Source organism: Panthera onca, chromosome C2 (assembly GCF_046562875.1).
Source record: "Panthera onca isolate mPanOnc1 chromosome C2, mPanOnc1 haplotype 2, whole genome shotgun sequence".
NCBI lineage: Eukaryota > Metazoa > Chordata > Mammalia > Carnivora > Felidae > Panthera > Panthera onca.
The window spans coordinates 68835068-68860918 of NC_138347.1; the positions used below are offsets into that span (position 1 = coordinate 68835068).

Consider the following 25851-nt stretch of genomic DNA (forward strand, 5'->3'; position numbering starts at 1 on the left):
TACCCGTCCACAGTCCCTCTTCCATGAGGTCTTCTCTGACCCCTCCAGCCAGAAGGGAATCCTCTCTCTCTTACCACCTCCCTTACATGATGCTTTGATGACAGTCAGCTGTATGAAGGTGTTCATACTCCCAAGTAAGCAAACATTTCAAGTTTGGTTAGTTTATGAGGACGCGATTCTTCCCTCGAAGAATCTGGAATCTGGTGAGGAAAAACAGAGATATGCCCACCCAAGAAACACTGAAGAAGACAGAACAGCTGATTGCAAAGTACCAGCAAAGGGGCACAATCAGCACGGTGTCTGACTCACAACCTTGCCCGGGCCAAGCTCAGGGATGCTGCCTGCAGGCTTTGGACAGGGACTTTCAAATGCAGCATGAATGCTGGTTAACAAGCATCACCCACGCACCCTGGTGCTGAGAACACAAGACCCAAACAAAGACAGTTCCCCCTTCCCATTGCTTCCAATCTTGGACAAACACTGTCTCAGACACAGGGTATGGACGTGATTATCCTTGAGCTTCTGGCCAGTTCAGAGCATCAAGCAGAGGGCCTCCTGGTACCTCTGGCCTTGCCTCACCAGCCCCACCCAGGACTTCCTGCCCTGGCATAGCCAGTGAGATGGGGCCAGAAGGCGGGTGGTTGGCCCATGTCCCTGCCTGTGTTCGGGGCCTGGTTCCTGCCTTGTCCCTTCTCTCCAGCTGCGTTCTGGAGAGAAGAATGTGCACTATGCCCAGAACAAACACTCACACAGGCCTCCTGGGTGGGAAGGCAGCTCAGGAAAAGAAATGGGAACCTTCATCCCCTGCCCCCCTCCCATCAGACCAGGGCTCCTGGCAGCTCTGTGGGCTATGTGTATGTGCCCCCAGAGCCACTCTGAGCTCAGCAACAGGGGATTTTCAAATCAGATGGAACATGGTGAGAAAGTCACAAAACCAGGGCTCACTACCCCGGCACCCTTGAAGGAGTCAAGCTGAGCACAGACAAGTCTGAGCATGATTCCCCTTGGCCGCAAGGGAAGATGGCTGACACACATATTTCTGTCTTATTCCATCTTTTCATGTCCTATCTTCAATCGGCTCCCAAGAGAAGCCGGTCAGAATGCGCCGGTAAATGTATTAATTAACTTTGGGGTTTGAGCCCCTAACTCTGGCCTCAGAGCCTCAGTTTGCCTACACAGCACAGACAGAAGTTGACAGACCCTCCCTGCCTCTAGGGTGCTTCTGGGACAACACAGAGATGCCAGAGGGAGAGCAGTGGGAAGCGAGCATGCTAGAACCGCCAGGAAGGGTTTCCCATCACTGCGGCTGCTGTTTGGCAGGAGCAGCCCCTGAAAGCAGAGCAGCTCAGTGAAGGCCTGTAAGCCAACCAGTGCAGGCTCCCCAGGCCTGTCTTCTTGGCTGCTGTGGCCCTGATTCTGCAGCCAAAAGACCTGGTGACCACAGCAGCCCCACCCCTGCAGGCTCCTCCCTCAGGCCCTTGGGGAAGCTCTGAGTGCCAGAGCTGACAGAGAGGGACAGGCAGACATAAGTCAACTCAGACTGTAGTCTGTCCACCTTCCAAGTCCTCCTTATCCAGACACAGAGTCCATGCAGGCAGAGAAGCTGAACTCCAACTGTTCTTCCCTTCAGGATCAGAGAAAGCTGGGCACAAAGCACCAGGAGGACCCAGCTGAAAACCAGGTCCTTGATGTTCCCCACCATATCTATCATGTCTTTTTATTTTTCTGTTTTTCGGATGCTTTGACATCTTGCAGTCCAGTCAATTCCTAAAGAGAGCAAATGACTTGCCTCTCACCTGCCTGCAAACCTTTTATATGCAAACCAACCAATCCAGGGCCCAAACTGCCAATCACCTCCTTTATCAAGCTTTTATGCACCCACACTCCACACCATTACTCCCCTGCCCTAATCACCCCAGGGACAGGCACCAGGCCAGGGACAGTCCCTATACCCAAAGCCCGCTGAAATTATTCAAACGAGCCCATCCCAAGCCTGCTTACTCTGCCTCGCCCATTCCTTCCCACAGAAATCCCAATAAAAGCTCTCGTCCACGAATCCCCCTCACTCTCTTGACCCACCACAGTGCTTCCGCACATGGCGCCCCCTCCTAGGGAAACTGTGAGGAACAACTGATCTTCTCAATGGCAATTGGCCTCGCCACACCTGGGGAATAATAATACCTACATTTTAAAACACTCAAAACAAGAGTTCTCCAGTCAGTTACAGAGATAATAACTGTCAGGTACCACTGACCAGCAAAGTGGTGTTTTCATTTGAGTTGGAGGCAGCAAAGAGGGGAGGAAAGGGATTTTTCCTCCTGAAATCGTGCTCTTGAGACTCAGGGTTGTTCCCTTTCCATTTCTCCTGTGATCACTCAAATGGCACAATGGTTTAATGAGCACTGACTGCTGTAAAGATGGGAGGGACAAGGACACTCGGGGGACATGGGGTTGAGCAAGCCAACATTCCCACCACTCCACCCAGCTGGGCTCCTTATAAGGCTCTTGACAGTGTCCAGGCCCTCTCCACCCCTGCCCCATGCCAGCTCCTCTCGGGGACACACGGTCACCCTCAGCCAGCCTGTCACTCACACACCCGCCCTGCAAGCCAGGCCATAGCTATTACTCCTGTTTCTCAGGAAATACAGGACCTTTTCCATCTGGGCACCAGGTCACCCCTTGGTATTGGATCAAAATTCCTCAATTTGAAACCATTCACATCCAGGCTTGGGGACATCTTTGGAGTTCAGCCACCACATTTCCCTGAACTGACTGCTCCTCTGTTCCAGGAATGTGACACCCCCTCCCTGCCAGGCTTCCTCATCCAGCTCTGCCCACTAGATCCCTCCAGGCCACATACCCAGGCTCAACCCTGACCACCAACTCTAGACACCCTCCCACTCTCCCACTGTCCCAAGCAGTCCCCCATGTATAAACTCCTCTCCAAGGGGTGCCTGGGTGGCTCAGGTGGTTAAGTGTCCTACTTCAGCTCATGTCATGATCTTGCAGTTCGTGAGTTCGAGGCCCACATCTGGCTTTGTGCTGACAGCTCAGAGCCTGGAGCCTGCTTCAGATTCTGTGTCTCCCTCTCTCTCTGCCCCTCCCCTACTCTCTCTCTCTCAAAAATGAATAAACTAAAAAAAAAAAAAAAAAACCCACTATAAACTCCTCTCCTAGACCCCTCTCTTCTCAAACATTAGCACCCAACATTGGCCCTTAGGTTTCTCTGGTCACCAACAACATGAGGCTGGACAGACAAAATGTGCTACAGCCATGTGACTGAATATTATTCAGCCATAAAAAGGAATGACATACTAATAAATGCTACAACATGGATGAGTCTCAAAGACATTATGCTGAATAAAAAGAAGCCAGACACAAAAAGACACACATTACATGATTCCATTTATATGAAATATCCAGAATAGAGAAGTCCATAGAGACAGAAAGCAGACTAGTGGTTGCCCAGGGCCTGGGGGGAGGGGAGAATTAGGAATGACTACTACCGGTTTTGAGGTTTGGTGACCAGAAATGTTTGGGACGAGACAGAGGTGGTGGTCGCACAGCACTGTAAATGTACTAAATGCTACTGAATTAATGCATGTGGAAATGGTTAGCTTTGTGTTATGCAAATTTCACCTCAATTAAAAAAATCAGATTGGATAATCCATCAATGATGTACGGTGGGCGCATAGAAATGTAAGAGGTGGCCTGGGATAGCGTTAAAAGCGCTGGACCCACAGTGACAATTCTAAACACCAATTCAGTCCTCTGTGCTTGGGAAACATTAAGCAAACCATGGAACATCACCTCCATGGGATGTTCTACGGCAGGAGTACAATCATAGTATGCGCCTTCAGTGCCACTATGAGAATTAGAGGAGATAATGCAGGGACGGCCCACAAGAGACACTCATTTGTACACTCAGCAGGAAAATTAGTATACAAATTGTTAAGTTTAAAAACTCCAACAGACACAAAGTCCTAGCTATACAGGCTACGTTTACACACACACAAATGTAGCCCTGCAGGTATAGGAAAGACCTGGAAAACTAGCTGGTGTTCTAAGCTTACAGAATTTCTTTCTATAAAATGGTCTATACAGACAGTATATAATAAGAGCCCAAGAAGCCAGGTTCTAGTTCCGGCTCTGCCCCTAACCGGCCTGGGAGACTTCGGTGAAATCTCTCGCCAGCTGGATCTCAATTTCCCGGTTTTGAGAATGGCTTAACTGTGACAATGGCCCAGCTGAATCAGACCCACTTGGGCCCTAGTTCCTCCACGTGCCAGGGGCTGTGCGAGGTGCCATGGGGCACCCCCCACCCCCGACCCTGTTAGTGAGAGTGACTCCCAGTCCTCAGGGAGTGTGAACAGCACTATAAACCCAGGAAGAATGAGAAAAAAGAGGACAGATGGCCTAGCACACACAGTTCTCAGTGTGGCCACAGGGGAAGGTGTCCTTAGAGCCAGGGCGTTAAGGCAGGATGTGGCTTTCTCAGGTGGAGAGGACAAGCTCCAGACCACAGACCTGTCCAAGCAGCAAGGCTGGACGAAGGAAGAGGCACTACAAATTCTCACTCGATTGTCTAGCCAGACGGCTCTCAGGGAGGGATCCCCACACCAGTGGCAGCAGTGGCACCTGGGAACTGGCTAGAAGTGCAAATTCTTGGGCCCCATCCCAACCTTCTGATTCAGAAACCCCAGGGGTGGGGCCAGCAAGCCAGAGCACCTGCTTCCTTCACAGAGGCCCCAAAGGAAGAGTATGAAAACTGACCCTGAAAGAGGCCTTCGGGGACCCACCCTGCCCACCCTCTAGGCCCCAGCCGGCAGAGCTAACAAAGTGTCCTGTGCTCAGAGGGGCTAATCTAGCATGTGGATAGAGATGAACTTTCCCTGTCTTCACCAGCCCACCGGCCCAGGAAAGGCAAACACCTAAAGCGAACAGAGCCTAAATAAATCTGCCTGCTGCTGCTGCTGCCGCCCCAGCTTTTTCCACACCCATTTCCCCTGCCCTGGAACCTGTGCTTCCCAGCCAGTGGCCCCCGCCCTGAGGTCCCCAGACAGCAGGAGTCCATGGGGCTGCACCGCACTCTCCCCACACAGCTGGGATCCCATCAGCCCAGCAGGAGGCCCCCATCCACCCCCAGTGCACCCTCCAGCGTTGAATGGATGAAGGAGGGAGGGATGAGGGCTAGAACACAGCTCATCACTCTTAAGCGTGGCAGAGCGATGAGGAGTTTCCTTTCTAGAACTCTCCAGGAAACAGCTCACAAAGACTCCCTCCAGGGAAGCTTCACCCCTGAGGCAGTTCACCTCCCTTCCTCCTCCTCCTGGAGGGAGCACCCCCACCTCCCAGGTGTCAGGGGATGGCAGGGGCCAATCGCCTGGCCACTCCCTGCACCCAGTCAGTCTGGCTTTGGAATCACACTTCCACCTCTTGCTAGCTTGGGTGACCTTTGAGATTCGGGTTTTCTGGGAAAGCAGGATAGCGATACCCTCCTTAGAGGGCTGCAGTTGAGGATGAAATCAGAGGACATAACACATAAAGTACACACAGGAAGGGCTCAATAACGGAAGCTCTGATATTCAGCATCACTATCACACCCATCCTTTATTCAAACTCCTGCAATGGCCAATCATCGCCCACCGGGTAAAGCCCAAATTCCTTAGCACTAGCCATTCTGGCTCCCACTGATCTCCAAATCAGCAGCAACAGGAAGACGTCCTTGATTCGTCAAATATGCCTTCCAACTACCAAGCCTGACCTCCACGACCCTCCCAGTCTATCTGTCAGAAGCTCTCCTTGTCTGCCCTGTGGCCCCCTCTCCAGACTCCCAGCGATCTGCCCAGGCCTCCAGGTGACAAGCGCCTGCATTGCAGAAGGCCTGTCGTCCATCATGGGTCCCCTCACAGAGGGCTGAGCAAGTCCAAGAGCAAAACAGATGCTTGGAAAACTGAATGGAATTCTTCCAGGTTCAGAAGAGGAAGCAGAGCCTGAAATCAGCAGAGAGCAAGTGGATGCCGGCTGACCCTCTCCCATTACTGTTCTAGCAGTCAGTTGTGCTTGGGGCCTTGCCTGGGCACTTGGGGCGGGGGGGTGTCACATTCTGAGAGGGTGTGTCCTCAGAGTTCCCAGTCTGAGAGAGAAATCTCCAGAGACAACAGATGCTGACGCAACTCCGAGGGGACAGAGGACAAAGGCCTGAGCTTGGCCCAGGATCTCAGCGACTGCCTGCTCTCCTTAGCCTGCCTCCCATCCCTGGACTGAGACCCATCCTCTAGACATGCTCCAAGCCCTTGCTCCCACAGAATAAGAGCCCAGCACTACAAGCTCAGCCCAGGTCTTAAAAGTGAAGCAGGGCGGGGGTTTTAAGTCTGCTCCTGAAGTCACCCTCTGGAGGCCAGGGCAGCCCAGGGACCCAGGCCTCCAGGCCTCCAGGCCTCCAGGCTCTGGCACACACACCTAAGAATGGTGTAACCTAATGGGGCAGCTGGGCTGACATGTCAATACAGGTGAGTGGGTCAATGCAGGGCTTTCTGCCTGTGTTGACTGCACAACAGAGTCCCAGGTGGACAGACTGCAGCCTTTATCACCCTTCTCCAAACACAATCCAGTTCCTGTCCCCACACCCTGTGGGCCCACTTACCAAACCCACCCAAAGAGAATGTCCCACCTTCTGGACCATGCCCTCTTCCTGCAGGCAGAGCTTCAGAACCCCAGGTCCCTGCCCCTGTGTCCAGGAGTTCAGAACATCTGCCTCCCCCTCTAGAAGGTGCCAATAAGGCTCCCATTCCCACAAAATCTTCACTCACATAGGGGAGGACCAGAAGAGACAGAAGGAAAGAAGGAGGCTAGCCTTCAGGGAAACTTCTTGGCCAAAAGGGGAATGTCATGGCAGGAGAGAAACATCTTCCGTCATGGGCCTTACTGGGGCCCAGCCCGGGTGCCCTGTCTTAGTTCAGATTCCTGCCACCAGACTGCCCTTAGAGAAAGCACTCTCCCCACTAGGAAATAGGGGAGATGGGAGAGATAAGAACAGAGCGACAGAGAAAGAATCCAATAGGACTGTCCCCATGTGTCTCCCTCTAGCTCTGAGTAAATGTCAGATAATGCAACCACAACGTCCTCCAAAAGTCCAGGCACTCCTCAAACTGCGATTCCCAAAGGGGCCAGGCCTCATTCTTCGGGTGACACGTTAAGGGTATTAGGACAGCAATTCCAGTGCTGGTGGCGGAGAGTCTAAGAGAAGGTAAAAACAAAATCCCGAGAGGGATGTGCTTGAAGGTTGGTGGGCTCAGTGGGGAGGTCCAGCACAGAAGGAATCTGGGCCCCCATAGAAGACAGATTATCAGTTGGTTATCTGTTATGTGGAAGGCTCTGAAAACCACCTCCTCCACACCCCTCATTTCCTATCTCTGCTCTTCGGCTTTACCACAAAAAAACATCTGGAGAAGTAGCAACATCTGGACCCTTCCTCAGGCTAAAAACAAAACAAAACAAAACAAAACAAAACAAAACAAAAAGGGCAGTCCTGGTTATTGCTCGTTTGATGAGTGCCCTAAATAGCCCTGTCCGTGAACACGCCTGTCACGATGGCCGGGGCCTTCTCTCACAGGGTTATAGACACCCAGCATGGCCCCACAGGGCAGGCCTCACAGCCCAGGCTTGGACTTTGTTTCCTGGCTAAATTGAGATTTGTAAGAAGTAACAGAGGCCCTGGAGACATCGTCAGCAGTAGAAGCAGTCACAGGCTACACAACACAGGCTCATCCAGGAGACGAAGAGCCTTTCTCTCCTGCTCTGTTTTCCCATTTTCATCTTGGAAATGCTGCTGGTTTGCAGGAGAGGAGCTACAGACCCTGCCAGGCTGTTTGCTTAAGTAGTGTTTTCTTAAGTAGTGACCTTTCTGAAGGTAAGCACTGAGTTTGCCTAAAACACAAAACACTTCCCCGAACCCTAGTCTCAGGCAGGCAGGAGCACTTCCCGTCCCTGACGAGATCTCTGAGCTCTGAGCTCAGGCCCATGGGTGGGCTGGGGCCCAAGGAAGGATGTCCATTTCTGGGAGGCCTCTGATCTCAGCCTGAGGAGGGAGGGAGATGTTCCCTCCCAGACAGAATTTCTGGAGTCGAACCATAGAAAAATGCACTTGGGGAGGGCCTCCCCTGAGAAACCTGAGGCCTGAAGTGGGTCCAGACCTGCAGTGTATCCACTACACCCCACCCACATCCTAAACCAGTGTGGCTTTCACCAGAGAGGACAAGTGATTACACAGCCTCCAGAGACTCGGGGCGGCAGGGCCACCGCAGGAAGCTGATCTGCCTGACCTTACTGTCAGTCTAACCTAAATCCCTCTGGCTGCAACTTGAGGCATTTCATGTTCTATCTTCAGAAAAGACAAAGAGAGGCAGTGGTTCACTTTCCCTTTGATTTGTTCAACAAGCATTTGTCGAACCTGATGGCACTGAGTCCAAGACACGAAAGCCCCGGTGTCTGCCTTGAAGGAGTATACAGCAGCAAAGATTGCAGGGGACCAAGTACGGGGCAGGTTGTGCCGTGGACAGAGCAATGCCTGGGAGTCACGTTCCAGTCTCACTGTGGACTGGGTGCCCCTGGGCAGGTCACTTCACCTCTGTGCACTTAGCCTCATTCTCAGAGCTAAGGGAGTGACCTCAAAGGTGCCTGCCAGCTCCAATTCAAATAAAATGAAACTCAGGGGGGAAAGGAGAGAGGGATTGAAAAGGTGGTCTAGGTAGTATGTTGTGAGCTAAAGGCATATGAACTACTGGGGGACAGGGGCACCTGGGCGGCTCAGTCAGATAAGCCTCTGACTTCGGCTTAGGTCATGATCTCACAGTTTGTGAGTTCGAGCCCCGCATTGGCTCTTGCTGACAGCTCAGAGCCTGGAGCCTGTTTCAGATTCTGTGTCTCCCTCTCTCTCTGCTCCTCCCCTGCTCAGGCTCTCTCTCTCTCTCTCTCTCTCTCTCAAAAATAAATAAACATTAAAAAAAAATTTAAACTACTGGGGGACCTACCTAGATGGGTGAGTGAAGAATGACTTTGTGGGGACACTGAACCTTCAAAGGCTTGTACCATATCTCATCTATCCCCAGCCCTCTCCACTCCACACAGATCTCACCCACTAGCTGGTGCCTCACCCCAGCCCCACCTCCACACTTACTGTGCAACTGCGTAAAATCTTCTTAACTTCTCTGAGCCTCATTTTTCTAATCTGTAAAATGAGGATGACAATAAATACATCATTGACACCCCAATGAAATAATATGGGAAATGCTCCTCAGAAACTGTACCAACAATGATTTGTTTTGTCAATGTTCCCTGTGTCCAGAAGTGATGCCAGGGGGACACGGGAGCTCCAAGTCAGGAGAGAGAAAAGGCAACATTTCTGAGTACCGGTTCTGAGCTAGGTGCTTGGCCTGACAACTCCTCTTTAAAGCCACCCTTCTGAGGACTTACAGATGAGGAAGCTGAGGTTCTGTGGAGCTAAGTGACCCTGCCTGCAGGCACACAGGCAGTCAAGGCAGGAAACAGGATTTGGGTGCAAGGCTGTCTAACTCCAAAGCTACTACTACATCAGCCTCTAGGACCCCCCAGAGAGAAGAGCCCAGAGGTGAGCCACAGCAGGGACTGAAGCCCCTTCTAGTGACTGGGGAGGAGACCCACGGGTTCCTCCACAGTCCCCACTGGCCCTGGGGTCTGACAGGAACTGTTTATTCTAGACTGATATTTTCTGTAAACATGGCTTAGTGTGCCAAGAGAGCGAGAAATTCATTTGTTAGAGAGGAATGAGACAGAATCATTACACTTCCCGTGGCTCAGCTGGGGACGGGGAGACAGCGTGGAACCAGACTTGGACAGAGCCCGAGCCAGCCTCCTCACCACCACCCCCCCACCCGGCCCCACCCCAGCCGAGCACACCTCCATGCCAGGTGCCAGTGCACCTGTAGTCTCGTGGTCATGGTCAGAGCACTTCTCATCAGAACCCTGGGGAGGTCTTCATGGTGCAAGATAAAATGACCCAGATTCTTTCCAAGCTGGGCCATTTGTCCTCCCGGGGGTGACAGCGGCCCCTGGGAGGACTAATGAGCCACTCTTCAGCGTCTGGGGGACCATTTAGAAAATGATTACTTTTCCTGCGACCAGGGAGAGGGGGCAGCATGTCCCACAGAGCCTTCGTGGCTTTAGGGAGGAGCTCCAACCAGGGAGAATGCAGTTTAATTACAAAACCCAAGCCTCCGGGTATAACCTGGTGCACCTTCTTACAACACCGATCTTCTTTTTAAGTGCTCCTTTATTTTACCTTAACACCATACCCTTGGGAAGAAATCACAGTGAAGAAACAGCATCGAGGGCATTAGTGACTGACCCAGGAGGGCACAGAGGCAGAGGTCAGGTTCAGGTGCAGGTCTCTTCTTTTTTCCAAAACACATACTCAGTATATAGAAAGAAACTGACACGATGGCTGGAATTTGCTTTAATATACTTCAGCAAAGGGGGGGGGGGGAGGATAAATAAAATAAATGTGGTAAAAACCATGACAGTTGCTGCATAAGTGATGGGTATGTATATGGGAGTTCACTATTCCCTCTACTTTGAAATGTTGCATATTAAAAAAAATCTAAGATGAAGGACCCACCCAGGGGCAGGGAGGTATAATGCAGAAACTAGATGAGGCGTGCAGGGAGGGTACCGGGAAAGGGAGATGGAGGGACAGGAGGAAAGAAGAGATGGTGCAGGAGGGGCTGGCAGAGATGACGACGTCCCACGGGGGGTGGCATTCTCCTCCAGGACCTGCTATCTTGATGGACAGGTCACCCCCACCCCAACAGCTCTCTTTCTGAGATTTCATTCTTCAGGACTCATTTCCAGACTCTTCCCTAGAAGGAGCTAATGGCATGAATCTCCTTTTCTGGAACTTTTATTTATTTTTAAAGTTTATTTATTTTGAGAGAGAGAGAGAGAGAGTGTGTGTGTGTGAGAGAGAGTGTGCACATGCACATGCCTGCTCCAGTGGGGAGGGGGAGAGAGAGAGGGAGAGAGAGAATCCCAAGCAGGCTCCGTGCTCAGCACAGATCCCAGCATGAGGCTCAGACTCAAAAACCGTGAGATCATGACCCAAGCTAAAGTCAAGAGTCGGACGCTCGACTGACTGAGCCACCCAGGCGCCCCTCTTTCTCTGGAACTTTCAGAACTAGAACATTTTGTCCAATTGAGTTGGGGAAGACACCAGGCTGCCCCACAGAGAGACAGCCTCACAGACCTCCCAAAGGCCTTCCCTGGCCCTGACCTGACGGGAGAGGAAGAAGCTCTAAAGTACAAGGGACACTCGGACTCTGACCCTCATCTGAGGTAAATGATGGAATGTGACAATTTGTTCACAGAAATTTGTAGAGACTTCAAGATTTTGAGCAAATTTCCTACAAGACAAGACTTTCGCACCCACAGAGAGGGCACCCTGATACTGGGGAAGATACAAACCTACAGCTGTCATTCACAAACCCTCTATGTTATGGACTGAACATATCCTCCAAAATTGCTGGGATAAAGCCCTAACCCCAGTGTGACTATATTTGGAGATGGGATCTTGGGAGGTAACTGAGATTAAAGGAGGTCACAAGGGGGGGGTGCCTGGGTGGCTCAGTCAGTTAAGCATCTGGCTGTTGATTTTGGCACAGATCATGATCTCACGGTTCGTGGGATAAAGCCCTGCACTGGGCTCTGAGCTAACAGTGCAGAGCCTGCATGGGATTCTCTCTCTCAATCTCTCTCTCTCTCTCTCTCTCTGCCCCTCCCACTTGTGCTCTCTCTCTCTCTCTCTCTCTCTGCCCCTCCCACTTGTGCTCTCTCTCTCTCTCTCTCTCTCTCTCTCAAATAAATAAATAAATAAATAATAAACATTAAAAAGTTAGAGGAGGTCATAGGGTGGGGCCCTCATCCAGTAAGGGCTGGTATTCTAAGTAGAGGAAGAGACACCAGAGTCTTCTCTCTCTCTCTCTCTCCCTCAAAAGCTCATGCGCAGAGGAAAGGCCATGTGAAAACCCAGCAAGAAGGCAGCCGTCTGCTAGCCAGGAAGGCAGTTCTCACCAGAAATTGCATCTGCTGGCACCTTGATCTTGGACTTCCAGCCGCTAGAACTGTGACAAAATAGATGCCTGTTGTTTAAACCACCAAGTCTGTGGTATTTTGTTACGGCAGCCCAAACTGACTAATCCTTCCCCTCAGAGAGAGGAGAGCCAAGAGTGCACTGCAGCTCTGTCTGACCCAGTAAGTAGACATGTCTGCCTCAAGCACCTCTGACTGCCTAGCATCCCCAAAGGTACAGGGTTCCTCCCCCTTCCCCACCCCACACATGCCTTGACCTCCTTGCAGGAGGCAAGAAAAGCGCACAGAGTTAGCCTGTCCAGGGAAGAAAAGGAATCGTTACCAGTGAGAGGACCCCACCCTCTCCTCCTCCGCCCCCTTCCTGGGCTCCTCAACAAGGCAGTGATGGAAACAATCGCCCCATGGCCAAAGCCGGTGAGCCCTCCTCTCTCACAGGCCCTTGACAGCCAGCCCCCCAGAGAGGACACTTCCTTAAGCCCTTGCACCTGCCACTCCCCAACTGAATAAATATTTGCATGTGCTAGACACTGTACTTCTTTTTATTCAGGTGACAAATTTTTATTAATGTCCACCTGGCTGAGTGGCAGGGATGGACATGTAGCTCCTGACTTTGAAGAGGCCGGAAACCCACACATAGGAAAGAGGACAGTATCTCCATTCAGAAGACAGGTCTAAATCCCAATCCCTTAAGAAAGGGCTAAACCAGCCCTGACTAGCCCCGTGACTTTGGGTGGTCACCTTGCCTGCCTGGGCATCCATTCATGCCACTAAAAATAAGAATTGGATACGGCAGCTAACGTTCTTGCAACCTCTGACATTTCAGAAACCTACATAGTGAAGCACAGAAAATGATCTAAATGAAGTCTTGCCAGGTAAGACAGCTTGAGAGGCCAGAAATGTGCTGGATAAAGACTCAGAGTGGCTCTCCAGCACAGGAAGACCCTGGACCCAGCCATGGCTACCAACTCTTTTGTGGGCAAGGACACAGCCACTGAAGGAATCAGAGCAGGCTCAGCTCCCTTGGGAGCCCTGGCCACCACACCCCTTGGCAGGTCTGAGCTACAAAGCACCCGGGGCCCCAGGAGCTGAGACCCACCCTGGCCGCTCATCCTGAGACAGCAAATGGCACATGTTCACCCAAGGATCCCACGTCACCACCATCCCAGGTTCCCCAGAGAGGGCTCCGCATCTCCCTAGCCCCATGATGATTCCTCTCATCACATCAGAGGCTCCAGTTCTGACCCCAAGCACACCGGCCCCCTCCCTCCACATGCCACAGCCACAGCCCACCCACCTCCCTTTGAATGGCAGCACTGTTCCTTTACCCTGGCTCATCTTCCATGCCTCCTCTTCCTCGCTTGCCAAATCTTCAATTGCCCAGAGAAATGTGTCTCTTTTCACCCTTTCTTCCCACTTCCACTGTGCTCCCCACTCGCCTCCCAGACCTGCTTCAGCCTCTTTCCAGGGCTGCATTCTCCCCAAACCACAAACTCTCCCTGTCCAACTCCCCTCTAAAGTACAGCCTGAACCATGCACTCTTGGCCTCAAAAGATCTCCTCTTACAGCGATATTACACAGACCTCCACCGCCAGCATCTGAGGCCGTAATGGGTTATTTTCTGCCTTCTCTCCCACCTGCCCCAGGGAGGACTCTGCACTTGGATCACCAGGAAGACTCCGTGTGCCCAGACACACCCTGCACACTCCCGCTTCCAGGACTTTGCTTCTGCATTTCCCCCTGCAGCAATGTCGGGGCTTCAGAGCCTCCTTCATGAAGGCCCCATGGGCTCACCCCGCCCCGACATCCCCAACTTTTCCTCCTCCCCAGGCCCTCTCCCCACTCCTGACTCTCAACCTGCACTTCTCCATGCTCCTTTATTTTATTCTCCCTAGATTTGTGTGCTTGCCTTAGACACTACCCACCCCTCCATCCTGCACAAATGACAAGCTCCCAGTGGTGAGGCCAGCACCTTCCTCATCGCTGGATCCCCACATCCTGCAGACAGAGGCACTTAAGACCTATCTGTTCCCTCAAGTGACACTGAACAACCCGTTCTCTGAAGGGAGAAGACAGGGGCGGGCTGCCAAGGTGGGCCGTGGAGGGCCTTGGCGCTGGCTGCTGCATCGGAAGCCGGCATCACCCACTCCGGGGACAGGTCTCCTCTGTCCAGTGCAGCTTGATTGTACGTTTATGAGTCATGGTCACGAGGCCCACAGCAGCTTAATGAGGGACATTCTTTATACACACACTCACACACACGCACAGACATACAGATACATCCCAGACAGGCAAGCCATTTCCCGCCTAGAGAACAGATTTAAGTCCCCAGGAGATAGGCGGGGAGAGGGGCAGAGATGTTCAGGCCCAAATCTTACCTTGGCTTGCCCTCTCTGGGGATTTATGACCTCCCTTCTCCATTTTCTCCTGCCTGGAGCAGGGGTGAGGTGGGGAGTGCTCTAAGAAGCAGAGGAGAGAGGCAGGAAGACAGGGTGGGAAGTGAGGGGTGGGCTATTTGTGTCTCAGGCCCTATAAATGTTTCCAACTCTGTTCACCTGCAGGCCAAGAGCCTGGGCCATCTGATACAGATTCCAGGTACCAGAGGCCAGCCAAACCTGTCTTCTCAGTGCCAACCCCATTCTTCTCCCCTGAGGGTAGCAGGTAGCTCAGGGTGGCAGTGGGGGTCAGTGGGCCATACCCTCCTCAGACCCTGCATTCGTTTCCTGGGGCTCTGCTCTAACAAAGCACCACAAACTGAGGGCTCAACAACAGAAATTATTGTCTCATAGTCCTGAGCCCAGAAGTCCAAAATCAAGGTGTCAGCTCAGGGTTCCTCTGGACTATGAGGGAGAATCTCTTCCAGGCCTCCCTCCTAGCTTCAGGTAACCATGGGCATTCCTGGGCTTGTAGATGAAATTTTCTGTGTCTTCAGGCCATCTTCCTCCAATGAATGTCTATCTCTTGGTCCAAATTCCACCCCCCCTTTTTTTTTTATAAGGAAACCAGTCATTGGATTAGGGTCCTCCCTAATGGCTTCATCTAACTTGACCTTATTTTCAAATAAGGTCATAGGTACTGAGTTAGAACCTCAACATCTTTTTGGAAAATACAACTCAACATATAACAGAACCCACAGGTGGGAGCTGTTGAAGGTATTTTATTGTCCCTCCCAAAATAATAATAACTATAAAAGAACTGACCCTCATGGGCTTACCATGTGCCACATACTATCATTAGCATGGATAACACCACTATGAAGTTACTTTTATTATTTCTACTTTCTGATGAGAAGGCTGAGGCTCTGAGAGGTTAAGGAACTTACCCAAGATCTTACAGCTGATGCATGACAAAGCCAGAATTACAACCTAGGCAGTCCTTAGCTACTGCACTACAATAATCATATCCTGTGATGTGAGCATGTCACTGTGACACCGACTCCTAAATCCAGGGCCTGGGTGTGGTCCACACTGGCCATTGGCCTGAACTATGGAAAGAGTTCCCACTGGGCAACTGCCCCCTGCTCTCAGACTCAAACTGCCACCCAAGAGTGGGCACAAGTCTACAGTGGGCGATGTCTTGGTAGGGGGCGTTCTGAGTGGGCAAGTGGAGAGCAGTGGGCAGGGGGTGCACAGGACAGATGGAGCCTGCTGTGTCCCTTTGTGGGACCTCCTTACCTACTCTGGGATGAGCACAAGATCATACCACACCAAACCCAACTGCTATGCTATCGTGGAAGAGACTTATCGATTTGTCCAGAGGCTTTGTATTTAATGGGGGAAGACTGTGCGAGGGAGATGTGAGTATGAAAAACCTGAAAGCCGTTGCCTTCGAGCCCCATGGCCACCCCTCGTGCACTAACCACAGCTCTGGCCTGGAGCCAGGCCCTCAAATCTTGGCCTTCTCCATAATTATGTGTGCTTGTTGGTGTTGTTGCTGTTATTATTACTGTTGTAGTAATCATATTACTCGATGTTTCTCCCCTGGCCACTCCAGAGACAGCACAGACATTAGCTCATAATAATGCAGTCTTGCCTGGGAGGCAGAACTGTGTGCAGGCACGGGGACTGCCAGCTTCCTCCTGGGTAGAAAGGGGCCCTCAAAGGGTTCTGCTCAGCTCCTAATATGGCCACACTTTCTCCCCTTCTCTCAGCAAAGTGGCACCAAAGCTGAGACAAGATTCAGATGAGTAGCTAAAGCAGCCGGAAGTTAAAACACACAAGACCAGGAAAAAACATTTAATTGACTGAACTCCTCCTCTCGGCCTATCCGTGGCATTTCCATGACCAGCAGGGAAGGTCAGAGTGCTTTACACAGATTAGTGCACAAATCCTGAGCCACGGCTGTGGAGTAGATAGCAACAGCCCCATGTGATCAGATGCGGACCCTGAGGGTCAGGCATTGTGGTCACTCTTCCAAAGTAACTTGTATACAGGTAGGTGGCAGAGGTGGGTTTCAAATCCAGAGCTGCCTGTCTGTAAAGCCCAAGCACCTGCCATTAAGCCACACAGCAACAGATTCGTAACTACAGGTCAAGGGCAGTGAGCTCAGCTCATGATTGGGGGAGCTGCAAATCCCCCTCTCCTGTAGCCCCCAACCAGGACAACCAGACCATATGACAATGGTTTCCCTGCCAGACCCTCCGGCAGCAAGCTTGAACTCCTTCTCAATGAGCGCCCCCTCATGCTACTGAGAGCCCTTAGAAGCCATCGTACTCCAGAAGAGTCCAAGGGCTGTGGCTATTCCAGGAGAGAGACAAGCAAATAAATTAACGAGACAGTCCCTTCTCAAGTAGGGGAGAAAGATACAGACACACATAGATCACAATATGACAGGAGCCTGGTATAATCTGGATGCACAGAGCAGAGAGACCTCCCAAATGTCCCTCCCGGGGAGAAGCACCAGGGTTGAGTTCGAGGACACAGAGGGGACAGGACAGTTACTAGGGCTGTCCCAGCCTTGGGCTCAGGAGTAAATCATGTGAAGCAGCAGCTCAAGAGGGCACTTCGTCTTGCCCACCAGAGGCACCAGGCCAGCCCCCTCCCTGACTGCCCACCCATCCCACACCTGCACCCACCTCCCTCACTCACGCCCTGAGCTTAGCACAAACACTTAGTGCTCAATTGCTATCATACTTGTGAAATCCTGGCCACCCCCTACCCTGCCTGTAAAACCCATCCCTACCCTACCACCAAGAAGAAAGGAAAGCAGAGGGAAGCTTCTCTAAGGGGATGTAATTCTTGGCTCTGACTTCCTACAGAAAGGTGAGAAATTTCTCCTCCTCCAGCATCCCTGGCTACAGCTGTGGAGCCTCCAGCATTCCATCCTCTTCCCAGATTTTCCAGGTACCAAGGACTGGGTACCTTTGTGTCCCACAACCCCACTGGGTCCTGAAGTGGGGAAGAAGAAGTCTGATTCCATCCTCAGGGAGTTCCCAGTCTGATGGGGATGCTAACATCTCCTGTCCTCAGGGAGTTCCCAATCTGGCAGGGACAGACTCAGCCCCTGACCTCAGGGAGCTTCTAGTCTGATAGGAGATGCATGGTCATTGTCCTCAGGAGCTCCTAGTCTTGATGGGGGAGATGCAGCCCGTGCCCTCAGCTCCCAGTCTGATGGAAGGGGCAAGCCCCCTGCTCTTAGGGAGTTCCCTGATGCCAACCTGAGAAGGGCTGGCACTGGGTCCCAAGGCAGAAAAGCCCCCAGCTGGCAGTCCCTCTGCAGTAAGTATCCAGTCTCAGGAAGGCAGTGTCTTCTTGAGGCAGAGAAGGGCCCTGGGGAATGAGGAAATTAGATGCCACATGCCCTACGAAGGGAAGGGTGGGGCTGGCCAGCTGGGTGGGAGAAAACAGGGAGCTAGCCCAGGACTCGGGACTGGTCACCATCACTTACGGGCCCTGATGTCCTCACTCCCTGCTGTGGCAGGAGTGTCATTCCCATTTCTCACAGGTGTAAGCCAAGGCCCAGGACAAGGCCCAGACAGACTCAGGCAGAAGGTCCCTGCTGTTCATTCTGTTCTCCCCCTGGCTCCACCGGAGCCATGGAGGGAAACATGGCTGGGGCCCCAGGCTCAGAGCAGATAGGCTGGTCCCGAAACAAAGAGACTGGAAGCAAGGGTGGGGATTATTGCATGGTGCTCTAGGTGCCCTTGTACCACAGGCAGTGCCCTGCACCAAGGACAGGCTCACAGGTCTGTGTGGCTTGGGGCTCTGTTCTGCTGCTAGCAACCTGCTGTCAGAGGGATCAAACGGTAGACACCTGTGTGCACACCGCCCCTCAATTCCAGCCTGTTCCTTCTGATGCACTTTGTTATCAGGTGGTGGGCCTGAGGACTGTTCATCTCACCAGCACAGCCCAGCATCGTCCCCACCAGGCTGCGAGCTCTCTGAAGGCAGGTGCCAAGTTTCCCTCCTCTGGAAGTTGGGGGCTTGGTGGAGCTGGACAGAGAAGTCCTAGCAAGGGGGCCCTTAGTCCTCCCAGGCCCCCTGCTTATCTCTCTGGAAAGATGGTTCAGGCAAGACCCACAATCTTCTCCCACATGAGCACTTCCTAGGACTGAACACCCCTGAAGGCGAGAGAATAGGAACAGAGATGCTTTGGGGGGTGGAAGGCATTTCTGGGGAATGATGAGCTTAGGGAGGCCCCTGCCTCCCATCAGCCCTTCCTCTACCCCAACCCAGCGACCATCCTTTTGATCCTTTCCCCCTTCTGCACACCATGTTCCACCTGGTGGGTGCAGGTTAGCTTTTCCAGTGGACTCTGGGTTGCAGGGCATGTGTACGTGCACGCACATGCATGTCAGTGTGTGTGTGCCCATCTGTCCTGGGGAGCAATAATAGTTAATAAATAAGTGAATGGCAAAAATAGCCTCAAAGGAGCTGACAGGCAGAAGGCCAGAGCAGCCGGGCACGGGGCCAGCACCCTGAAATGCCAAATGTTAATTTAGCCAAAAAGAAAAAAGGTCCATTTCAAGACCGCCTCCATTAGCCAGGGTCAGGGTCTGTTGTGGTTTCTGGTGCTGGCACAGCCCCTCCCCAGGCATTCTGAGTGCAGCCCAGGCTCAGGGGGCCCCTTGCATAGTGTTAGGGTAGCAGGACTGGAGGGAAGGGGCCCAGTCTGGGGCACACGAGTCTATGAACAGGCAGGAAGCCGGCAGGCCACTTCCCAGCAGTCCTCCAACAGTCCACCCAGCTGGCCAGCCCTGCGTTCCGCCCCCCCGCCCCCTCCCCCCCCCCCCGTCCCCCCTGCAAGGTCTAACCAGCTGGGGGAATGTTCTGGACTTCATCACCAATCTCTTGCCCAGGCATGGGCCCTACCCCACCTGGACACTCACTTAGGGGCAAGGGATGTGATTCAATGTCCTGGCTGTCACTCGCCCTCAGGCCAGATCCCTTGAGTGTCTCATTTGGCTTCTCTCAGGCCTTCTCCCCAACAGTCCTCACCAACCCAGAGCACTCTCCACGCTGAGGCCTCTGCTGGCCCGTGGGCGGTTTTGTTGTCCTTTGCTGCATGAGTACATGTCTTAATGAAGTTACAGAAAGAAGCACATCTGGGAGAAGCAGATGTGTGTCCCCCTCTTCCCCAGTGGCTTCTACTCTTTAAAAACCACTCTCAGTTTATTTACCGGCCTCTCTAGAACAGTCCTCAGAGGGATGCGAGTCACAGTCCTGACCTCCTTGCAGCCTCCCTCAGCTACAGTCACCTCTGAATTCAGGCAGGGGGACCTGGCTCAGCCCACGCCCCAGTTCACACTCACCCAGGAAGTCCTGTGCCAGCTCCCAGGCTGGTCCCAGTCAGTTCTGGAGGCTGCCTTGCTCCTAGTGGGTCTGCACTAGGCATTTGGTGGCCACCAGACAGAATAAGGATGGGGCAAGGGTGCGATAAAAACCCAGGACCCAGGGCCTAGCCCTCCCTCCACTTAGCCTTCCTTTTGGAGGTAACGCAATTTTCTTCTACCCTGTTTACTACCATCCAAACACACAGGCATCTGACAGAAACACTGGGCTCTCCTGTAATGTGTGGGAATTTACAAGCGCAAACGATACGCAGCCAGGACAGACCACAGATCATTCGTTCAGGGCATTTTCCTTGGCAGTCCCTGTGCAAAGTGCTTTGTATATATCGTCACATACAGTGTTCAACACAACCCTCAGGGGTAACCATTCTTACTATATTCCATCTTCTGCAAAACAGGCTCAGAAAGAGCGAGAAACCTGCTAAGGAGACACAGCTGGGGCATGGCAGAGTTGGGATTTGAACAGTGGAGGCATAGGACACACAGTCGTGAGCATGACGAGGCCCCGCCTCGGGAAGTGGACACTCTCAGTGGGCGGGGGGAGGCAGGCAATGAACAAGCAGGTTCACTCTGCACTCTGTCAGGTGGCCTCTGAGAAAGAACAGTAGGTGGAAGGTGGCATACAGGGCCTGCAAAGCACCAGGAGCTCTGCTGGGGGTCAGGGTGGCCAGGATACCGGGCCCCAGAGAAGAGTAGAGTTCTCTAGGGCATGAGGTCTCTGGGCACCTGACAGGGCTGGCTGGGAGCTTCCAGAGGGAGGAGAGGCTAGGAGGTTGAATGTTTGGGTACCTAACATCCGGATAAAGGCTGGGCCCTACGGATTTGAAGGGAAGAGACTGACATGGGATATTTAAAGCCCAAGAAAAGGTAAAGAGGAGGGCCCCTGGGATCCATCCCAGGTCTCCCCAGGAAGGAGGTGATATCTCATTCCCCAGAGACTAGAGAACTGGTGTCCTGGGTAGAGAGCACGAGGGAACCAGTTTGGCACCACTGGTAACCAAGGCAAGAAGAAACTAATAGGTAAATGCCCAGATGCTCCCTGTGACCCTCCCCATCTTGTCTGAAGGCCCTGACCCTCAGCTACCCCCTGTCTTCAGTCTCACGGACAGGACAGGGCGGCAGGGTCCCCACTCATCTCCCACTCTTCCTCTCCCTGGAGGCGCTTCCCTTCAGCTCCATACACCAGCATTAACACCACCTTTCTTAACACACACATGGCCACATCCACTTCCTCTCCTGCATGTGAACCTTCCAGCGATCCCCACTGCCTCAAGAAAAACAAAAAAAAACTTGGCCCAGAAGTCTATATTCTTCCCAACCTAGTCCCACCTAATAGCCAGCCTCCCCTCTGCTGCAAGCATTCCCCATTCCCACCAGGAAGAAGCTGGCATGCGCCGTCTCTGCTGCTAAAACTGCTGTCGCCCTACTGGGCCCTTGGGAGTGTGAGTTCCTGACCGTCTGCCTGGACTTGACAAGTAAGAGCCCAGACTTGGGACCAGGTTGCCGTGTTCATCGGTTCAGCCTGGTCTAACCTATATCTCAATGTGCCCATCTGCAAAATGGGCGGAACAACGTCAGCGCTTACGTCGTAGTGCTGCTATGGGGATTAAGTGAGTTAACACAACTCAAGTGCTTAGAAAGAGCCTGGTGCTCAAGACACGCTATTTACAGGTCTCCTCTCAGAGGCAGGGTCTGCGGCTTACTCATCCTGGTTCCCAGTGCCTAACCCATGGGAGATACTTGCTGAACGGTCCCCCAAACATCTAACACCAGAACCCAGGCAAAGAGAGAGGTGACACTGACAAAAATAAAGCCAAGTTATGGATGATGATGAATTTTGGTTTAGGACATGCTGAGTTCAAGGAGGTGGAAGGAGACTGACCAGGAGGACTGGCAGACAGGGACCCGTGACAGAGGGTAAAGCAGGAAAGAAATGTCTGAGAACTGTACACTATTTGCTGAGTGACTTTTAGTCCCCCCACCCAGGGCTGTATCATTTCTTTGTCCCCAGAGTCACCAAATTACTTTAACAGCAGAGAGAACTACCTTCCTCCAAGACCACCCGAGGGATGGGGCTGGCTAAGGTGGGGGGAACGAGTGGGAGACGGCAGGGTGGCATGCTCTACCTGTGTGTGGCCAGCCTGGTAGCTTCTCAGCTCCTGGGAAACCCAAGGCTCCCAGCCTCTGCACTCTACTGGGAAGAGCATGACCCACCCTACCCCACAACCACACCAGCACCCAACTCCTATGGGTCCTCCCAAGCTCACTTGCCCGCAGCCACTGTCCTGCTCCCTCCAGGCACAAGCTGTGCCTATTAGGCTAATGACAAGGGTGTGGGGGGTGGAGACCCAGTGGAAGTCTCAGAGTTGGCAGATCTCCATCGCCTGTGGTAAATGAGTAAGCGCCCCCCACCCCCATCATTCCAGGGCCAGCCTGGTGTGGGGAGGGGGCCGTCATAGCACAGGGGCCACATACTCTCTTCCTGTCCACAGTGGAACCTAAAGAGGACCTTAGGGGAAGTGGGGTGGGGCAGTCCACATCTTTTTGTTCCCTTAAGAGAAACCAGGTCTGTTCTTTAAATCTGGATTTAAGGTGATTTCCCTTTTACTTCCAGGAGAAGATACCAAGCAAAAGTAATGAAAGAAAAAAAAAAAAGACTGCAGGAGAATGCAGGCTGGAACCTGTCCTATAGAGGTAGACACAGCCTCACCTGGATGCCATTGCTTCTCCCAAGGAGAAGCCAAGAGCAGCCACCCCCATAAGCTGTCACCAGCCTCCTCCACCCCAGGATCAAAGCAGAGAATGTCACCACTTCAGACCCAGCAGGAGTTCCCCATAGAGAACTCTTTGCCAGTGAAATCTCCCCAGAGGCCTCAGAGGGAGAGGGTTTAAACCCATCCTGCAGAAGGCAGGTGGGAAATAGGCAGGGGCAACAGCACCCCACATGGGGAAGATCTCATATGGTGACTAACTGGCTTTTCTAGGCCATTGTCACCAATGCCGGAGAAATATTCCACTTTAAAAATAAATGTAAAGCAAAATCCAAAATTAACTCTCCCCAGATAACCCTTTTCCAAAAAAGACCACATCGTAATCCACATGTGGCCATTCGCATACAGTTTAACCCAAGGACATCTCTCTGTCCTGGATTGGGATACTTCCCAGGCCTCCACCCCACACATCTGGCACTTTGCAATCTTCTCAGTCCTCCCATGGACCCCAATTTCATGTCTTTCTCTAGGTGCCCCCAGGGCACGAGGGCTGCCACAGAATCCTTGTGCTTCTCACCCCAATCTAAAGGTGCTCGAAAACAAGTAACTTCAAGGTGTCCTTGCCACACGGACTGATAACAATAAATGCATACAGGGAGTCACTAGCGATATCATTCCTTGCTTTTCACGAACTTAAGAGTCAAAGAAAAAGTAACAGTAGTTAACAGAGCTGGACTAACATTGCTATTTACCTGCTGTGTAACTTGGAGCAAATTCATTCATTCACCCACCTAACAAATATTTATTGAGCACCTACTACAGACACTGTTCTCATTTACATTCTAGTTGGAGGGACTCAAAAATGATAAACACTGCTGAGGGTGTTAAGGCCGCATGTTGGCACAATTTCCACCCATTCAGAAAGGAATTACCAGGTACAAAGAGAGAAAAGAGTTAATACCCATCAAAAGGCACTTGTTTGTAGCAAGCAGGTCCGCAGAATGTTGAGTGAGATTCACTGCCCTGCTAAGATGGCTCAGTCGAGCACATGGAGTAGTAATCATCATCTAAAATATTCTTGCAGTTATTCTAGCACTGTGCTAAGCCATTTATCGAGCCGTGTTTGGGGCTAATTGCTGGTGATAAGAGCAACATAAATATACCGAGCCACAGCCTTGCCTGACAAGATTTTATATACCAACCACCAACCAAGTTCTCTTCCCATTACACGCCTGCAATAATTTTTAGTGGCCATCACTCTTTACTGAATCACCACAATAAACCCTTTCGATATAAACAACTCGCCTTTCAATATAGCCATAAATCAGACTCAGTGTCATCCCCATGATCCCTGTGCTGATGGAGGGAGACTCAGGGCAGTAGTTCTGAGCCCTGGTGCATGTCAGACGCACCAGGAGGATTACAAGATGCAGATGCCCTGCACCGAACCCCCCCCCCCCCCCGCCCACCCTCCCTTCCCCCAGATAAGCCTGGATACCAGAGTTATGTAAAAAGTCCTAGATGTGTCTTCACTTCCCACATATTAAGCTCTGTTGGGTTACTTGAGGTTAACCCACCCAGAGATGAAGTCTTAGCCCTGGGAGTTTGAGGTGAAACACGGAGCTGACACACGCACTGTAATGCACGGCAACCAGCTATAAGAAGTTTACAACGTGTTACGGGAACTGCTATTTCATGGGACTGCTCTCAAAGGAATGAAGAATAATTTTTGGAATTTGTGTAGTTATCCATGCCCATATTTATTAGCCTTACAGTTACACTTGCTTCCTGGTGAGTCTCTGGGGTCTTCCCCACACGTTACAGCTGGAAAGGAAGAGTGAGGAAGGCTCGGGAAGCCGGAAAAGACACCAGAGGAAAGATAAGAAGAAGACACGGGATCAAGGATGGGGTCAGGGGGCAAATGGGTGCAGGGGCCCCACCTGACATCACCAGAGAGACCAGTGGGAAATCCAAGAGAGGGAAGAGGGTACAGATGAAAAGCAGTGTTTCCTAAGGCCACGACCGCAGGCACATGGTCCCCTGCCAGTGGAGGACAAGCCCGTCCCGGTCCAGGGAGAGAGCACCATGAGGGACTCCTCTTGGCCAAGTCAGAAATCCCTGTGGGACCTGAAAATGGGAACTGTCTGCCTTCTTCCCACGATGCTGGGCAAGTAGGAATCGGAAAGTCAATAGCAGTCAGTAAGTATTCAGGTATTAAAACAGACCCCTGCCTTCAGAAAGCTGACTGTCAAGTAGAAAGATAGGTGAACACGCCCAGACACATTGCAAACCAGCATAAGTGTTACAGAGAAAAAGAAGAGGATGCTTCTAATTTAGATTCACAGGGTCCAATGTTGCAAAGGCAGGGCCCCTGGAGGGGCACAAGCCTGCCCTGCTCACTAGGGTTCAGCTCTGGCACCGCTCCTTTGGCAGCCTCCTCAGCTGAGATGTCAAGGCCTGCCGGTGGTACCGACTGAGAGCCAGTCCGGGGCAGACGGGTCCCTCCCGTGCAGCAGGGTGAGTGAAATGTTTACAGGAAAAGGGACTTAGCCAGAGGAAGGCTGGGGACTTGGCTAAGCAAATAAGTACCTTTCCCATCCCTCAAAAGAAGATGTAAAAATAAAATCTTGAAAATCCTGGGGTGCCCGGGTAGCTGAGTCAGTTAAGCCACCTGGCTCTTGATCTCAGCTCAGGTCATGATCTCAGGATCCTAAGTTCAAGCCCCTTGAGGGCTCTGTGCTGGGCGTGAAGCCTACTTTAAAATAAATAAATAAACAGGGGCGCGTGGGTGGCTCAGTCAGTTAAGTGTCTGACTCTTGATTTTGAGCCGGGTCGTGATCTCATGGTTCGTGGGATCGAACCCCGAGTCAGCCTCTGCACTGACAGCACAGAGTCTGCTTGGGATTCTCTCTCCCTCTCTCTCTGCCCCTTCCTCTCTCTCTCTCTCTCAATAAATAAAGATTTAAAATAAATAAAATAAAATAAAATCTTGAAAGTCCACTTAGCAAAAAGTGGCACTTAGGAAGGAGTTAACATTTTTCTTTAGTCTATTTGACAGGAGGGACAGGGAGAGAAGCGAATGTGAAGCAGGACGTCTGGGGTACTTTGGAAGGTGTTGATGGTTGTGAGGAGCTGGGCTTTGAAGATACACGCTAGTAAGCGCTAACCTGCACATCTATTAGATGCTCCTCTCCAGAAAGACCCTGGGTCTGACCTCCAGGGTGTATGTACCAA

General features: G+C 52.0%; 1 protein-coding gene and 1 long non-coding RNA gene across 3 annotated transcripts in view; one reads left to right on the forward strand and one right to left on the reverse strand.

The window, feature by feature from the left end:
• The window catches only part of ADCY5 (adenylate cyclase 5), a 145414-nt gene that overhangs the window by 107610 nt on the left and 11953 nt on the right, over positions 1-25851 (reverse strand). The window lies entirely within an intron of this gene.
• Positions 15333-23279, forward strand: LOC132683627 (uncharacterized). Of its 2 annotated transcripts, XR_009612320.3 has the most exons (5): positions 15333-15913; positions 17375-17459; positions 20305-20394; positions 21284-21381; positions 22521-23279. It is a non-coding gene; the product is annotated as an uncharacterized LOC132683627 (long non-coding RNA). The 2 variants fall into 2 exon arrangements; XR_009612321.3 differs by lacking the exon at positions 17375-17459.